Genomic DNA, 6,000 nt, shown 5'->3' with positions numbered 1-6,000 from the left:
CTTTAAGTGTCTGAACCCTACGGGTTCGAGAACTATGTAGACATGACCGAGACACGTCTCCGGTCAATAACCAATAGCGGAACCTGGATGCTCATATTGGCTCCTACATATTCTACAAAGATCTTTATCGATCAAAACGCATAACAACATACGTTGTTCCCTTTGTCATCGGTATGTTACTTGCTCGAGATTCGATCGTCGGTATCTCAATACCTAGTTCAATCTCGTTACCGGCAAGTCTCTTTAATCGTTCCGTAATGCATCATCCCACAACTAACTCATTAGTCACATTGCTTGCAAGGCTTATAGTGATGTGCATTACCGAGAGGACCCACAGATACCTCTCCGACAATCGGACTGACAAATCCTAATCTGAAAATATGCAAAATCAACAATTACCTTCGGAGACATCCGTAGAGCACCTTTATAATCACCCAGTTACGTTGTGACGTTTGGTAGCACACAAAGTGTTCCTCCGATAAACGGGAGTTGCATAATCTCATAGTCATAGGAACATGTATAAGTCATGAAGAAAGCAATAGCAACATACTAAACGATCAAGTGCTAAGCTAACGGAATGGGTCAAGTCAATCACATCATTCTCCTAATGATGTGATCCCATTAATCAAATGACAACTCATGTCTATGGCTAGGAAACATAACCATATTTGATCAACGAGCTAGTCAAGTAGAGACATACTAGTGACACTCTGTTTGTCTATGTATTCACACATGTATTATGTTTCCGGTTAATACAATTCTAGCATGAATAATAAACATTTATCATGATATAAGGAAATAAATAATAACTTTATTATTGCCTCTAGGGCATATTTCCTTCATGGTTGTCATCTCATAATTTTGAGATGTTTTCCATAAGCCCACAACAAGTTTATCCCTTGCATGGTTGATTATCCAACAACTCCGTTCAACCCTTCTTCTTAATGATGCTCTTTCAGTTTTAATTGGGAGAGTTGTCATTTTTCTTCTCCATTCTTTTGATTCCATTCTTACATTTGTTCCGAAGGCATTGTGATGTTACTCTCTTCGACCCATCATCTCATTTTGTAAATATCATGTTCTTTTCCATGTTTATCCGTTTAGCGGGAATGCTGTGTCCTCTGCTCAAGTTCTTTTCATCTTATCAAGTCTTGTCTCTCTTTTCAATTGGAGTGCTGCCCGAATTCTTCCTTTCTCATCGCGTTTTAACTGGAGTGGTTTCAATTCCTCCTTGGTCATTGTGCTCGTCATTCGTAGCCTTGCAACCTCCAAGGTTCACATGGTGTTCCTTGTTTCTCTTTTCTACCGGAGTGCTCCCAATTTCGTTCAACTTTGTTGTGTTCTTTCTTTCAAGTTTTCAACCTCTCAAGGTTCATGGTTTCACTCTTTTGTCAATAAGCAACTTTGTTTTACCTCTTCCTCTTCCGTTTCTCTCCGGTGCCATCCCTAGATCTCGGGACGAGAGCTCTTGTAAGTGGAGGAGAGTTGTGACGCCCCAGGACCGATGCTCCAGATGCCTTCCATGGTTTCCGAGATTCGTCGTGTGATTTGGTTGGTTCATTGCATTCATCTTTTCATCATGTGCATTGCATCATGTCATCATGCCATCGTTTTTTTCTCAAACTAACTAAAACTCACTAAAATAAATCGTGTGGATCTTCGATCCATTTAAATCGAGGGAAATTCACATGGTGAAACTCTCTTTATAACATATCTCCCAATATGTATAAGGTGGTAAAATAAATATTCCATTATTTGGAATGCACCATAAAACACTACATTTTAATTTCATGCCGTCCCTATCTTAATTCTTGGTCTCCGACTGGTCCTCTTATTCTTTTATCATTTTATCGAGACTCTTCCTAATTTTTAAACATTTCTGGGCACTTCAAAACCCTAGTCCTAGTTCACACCATTTGATTAAATTCAAATGAGTTTGAATATAAACTTTGCAATCTTGACCATTCCTATTTTTCTTGGAGCAAGCACATTTTTGTGAGTCTGGAAAAATTATCTGCTTGCTCAAATTCTTTCCCTAACCCGCTCTTTATTTTTCTTCTCTCTAATTGCTTTTCTGTTAAAGAAAATTAGAGGGAGAGAGAAGAGAGCTAGCCCATCTATTTCGGCCCATCTGCACCTAGGCCAGCCCGCACCCAATCCTAACCCTAGCCCGCACCCAGCGCCCCATCTCCCTCCCCAATTTCACCCTCTCTCTCTGATCTCCCTCCAGTGCCGCCAGGAGAGGAGCGCCCGCGCCCGATGCCCTCAGCGCCCGATCCCATCACCCCTCGCGCCCCTGCCTTCCCCATGCCCGTTCGCCTCCTCCCTCGTGCAACCCAGCCATCCTCGTGCACCCTGCGCACCCCTGTGCTCGCAAGCAAGGGACCCCGAGGACGCGAGCCACCCTCCTCTACCAACCTGCGCCGCCTCCTCCTTCCTCAGCGCATGCCGCCGCCGCGTCAAGTCCCCTGCGCCTCCCCATGCCGATGCCATGTCCCTGACCCCTGCGTTGCCTGCCGCTGCTGCCTTCTTCCAGCATCACAGGAGTCGCCCAGGGAACAAATCCCCATGGCGCTGTCGTCTCAAGGCCACGCCGCCGGTGGGACCCTGCGCGCCCGTTCCCGCCGCCTCAAGCTCCGCGCTCCTTCCCCGTTGTTCCTCCTCATGCCTCGTTCTGGCGTCATTCACGACGTCTGACGACCACAAGCGCCAACCTCCGCCTTCTCCCTGGTCAAGTTGACGCCAGGGCCTGCTACCTCTTGAGCACTGCGTTGGTTTTCCCTTGAAGAGGAAAGGGTGATGCAGTTGTAACGCCCCGAGACCGATGTGCCAGGTGTCCTCCAGTTATTCACTATTGTTGCCTTGTCGTTGCTTGCGTGTCATGCATTGCATATCATGTCATCATGTGCATTTATTTTGCATACATGTTCGTCTCATGCATTCGAGCATTTTCCCCGTTGTTCGTTTTGCAATCCGGCGCTCCTATGCCACCCGGTGTCCCTTTCTACCTCTTTTCGTGTGCGGGTGTTAAACATTTTCGGATTGGATCGAGACTTGTCATGCGGCCTTGTTTTACTACCGGTAGACCGCCTGTCAAGTTTTGTATCATTTGGACTTCGTTTGATACTCCAACGGTTAACTGAGGGACCGAAAAGGCCTCGTGTGTGTTGCAGCCCAACACCTCTCCAAAGTGGCCCAAAACCCACCTAAACCCCCTCCATCATCTCGGTCATTCAGTCACAATCGTGTGGCCGCAAAACATGCTCAATTTGGACTCTCCTAGATCCCTCTACCTATAAATATGTGGCCTTCCCCGAAATTTTCGCGGACAAACCCTAGATCCAATTCCCTCCGCGCCACCGGACATGTCCGCCCGTCACCGGACGCGTCCACCGCTGCCGCCACATCGCTCCGACCAATGGCGTGCTGCCACGTCGCCCCCGCAGCCGCTCCCCTCCACTCACGGCGCGCCATGTGTCCACCCGGCCTCCCCACGCGCTGCGGGCCGCGGAGCCCATCCGGGGCCCGCGCAAGCCCGACTGGGTTCGCCGCCACGTGCAGAGAGCCTAAGCCCTCCACCGCCGCTGCTCAAGCTCCCGCTGACCACCCATGCATCGCTGGAGTCCCGCCGCCTCGCCAGACCTTCTCCGCCGCCTCGCCTCACCTTCCCCGCCGCCCAGTCCTCACCGGAGTCGCCGACCTCGCCCTGCTCCGCCCGTCTCCCCACCGCGGCACCTCATCCTTGGCCGGATCCGTCGCCCGGCGCAGCTCGCGTCGCTCCGGCCTCCTTCGCAGCTCGCCCCGTTGCCGGCGAGCGCCGCCCGTCACGTCCTGCCTCCCAGATCCGATCGGGCGATCGGGAGGAGGACGATGCCTCCGTTGACCCACCGCATGGGCCGGCCCAGCTCCCTCGCCCAGCGCAGCGCCAAGCCGGCCCAGTCTCCCAGCTCCACTCCCTCTGGCCTGATATTTTTTTTGCAAGGGTATATATCTCTAAGTCCCCAGATCTTAGTATTATTTTGCATTCTTCATCGCATCATAACTTTGCACTCGTTGCTCCGATTTATGCGTGTAGCATATCAAAATGTTCATCTCGAAGAGTACATCATTTCATCTCATTGCATCATTTTCATTTGAGCTCATCTTGGTGCCCGAAATGCTGTTGGAAGAGGGCTATGTGATGATTATGTCAGATCTGTTTCAGCAAATGGCCTTTTGTCATTTTTGCCATGATTAATGTGTGCATGCCATGATCCTGAGCTTTACATGTGTTTTGTAATATGCCATGCCATGTTTATAGGGGTGTATGCCATGTATTTTTGTGATCTTTGTGTTGACTAGCACAAGCATGCAAAGTAGCTTACTCAATGATTCAGGGACTTAGAATTTCACTAAGTCCTTGCCCTGTCATTATTTTTATGCCATATGTTCATGTTGTTTCCTAGTGATCCGTGCCTCTTTTGAGGATGATCAGTAAGGATGTTTTGTTAATATTGTGGTTCTCTATCCATCCATGTCTTTGTTTGCATTTATGGAGCACCCTAGCTTGAGTCAATCGAGCTCTACTTTTGCTATAAAATGTTCCTAGCAGATTGTTAACATGTTTAGCGAGTTTGCCGAGCTTGTTGTTGTTGATCCGTGCATGCTATGTTGTTGTTCTTGCTATGTCTAGCTTCTATGCCATGTCTTCTTGATGGGTGTATGCTTAGTTTGTCATGCAATGCCTTGTAGTGAGTGCATCGAGCTCGTAAACATGCCTACTTGTTAAATTGTTTTGCCATGCTCTAGTTTTTCACTAAGTCTGAATCTGTTTATGTTTTTGCTATGTTCACATGCTTGCAATTGTATTTTCTGATCCCTTTTGGCTCATGGTCACTAAGGGACTTTTGTTACATGCTTTGAGTAGCTTCATGCCATGCCTTGCTTTGCCATGATATATTCCTGTAGCTTGTATTTATCATGCTCTCAACATTGCTTCCTGATGATTAATTCCTGACATGCTGTTAATTTCACCGAGTCTGAAACCTGTTATCATTTGCACTTTTGCCATGCTTGTTTGAACCTGTTATTGAGTGAATTAGCCGTAGCTCAGTGTTCATCTTTTGTCAAGCTTCACGTGTGGATCCCTGCCATATATTTTGTTGTCATGTTTGAGCGCTGTAGCATATTTATCTTGATGCATTTAGATGGCTACTTGCTGTTTATCGCAGACCGGTGCCATATTTGTTTTGCTTGCCATTTCCAAACCGTGCATCCGATTCCGGTGATCTTTATTTCGATTTCAACCGAAATCACCTCACCTTTCCAATGGCACTCTTGGATTTCCAAGTTGAGGCCAGGTTCAATCATTCCTTTCCAAATCATGCATATGCATCACATACCGCATCCTGCATATCGTACCATGTTCATGTGTTTGTTATTCACTATGTTGTGTGCTTCTTTCCGGCGTTGCTTCTTCGGGTTGGTTCCGATAACGTCGCGTTTGTGAGGACCCGTTCGACTACGTCCGTTTGTCTTCTTCATGGACTCATTCTTCTTCCTTGCGGGATTTCACACTACAAGAAATATGTCAACTAGTGACCTTCTGTCAGTGACCCTGGAAGAATTGGTCATAGATCTATGACCATTTCAGACCAATTGGTCAAAAGCTGTTCGGGGGGCTCCAAACCCTAAACTATAACGACCATTTTGGTCAGAAAGGTCGTAATTTCCTTACACGAAATGGTCATAAAGCAGATAGCACTGGTCTGCTGCCTTATTTCTAGCTGATCATGACCAATATAGACGGTCATAACCTTGTAAATTGTAGTGGGTTGCTATGACTAGGCGCCACCTCATCAGTTTTGCCTATGTGTCATGTCCATGTGGCAGTTTTTGCCCTAGGTTGTGAAGCAACCTATATTTCTGTCCTTCCCAAAATTCCCAAAAAAATCTCATAAATTCTTTGGGTCATATCTTCGTCAAATATGTAAAAAACCTTCCTTGCCTAGTTCAAAAATA

This window comes from Triticum urartu, chromosome 3 (genome assembly GCF_003073215.2).
Source record: "Triticum urartu cultivar G1812 chromosome 3, Tu2.1, whole genome shotgun sequence".
Taxonomy (NCBI): Eukaryota; Viridiplantae; Streptophyta; class Magnoliopsida; order Poales; family Poaceae; genus Triticum; species Triticum urartu.
The sequence above is the reverse complement of the archived record's forward strand: the minus strand, read 5'-3'. Positions refer to the sequence as shown.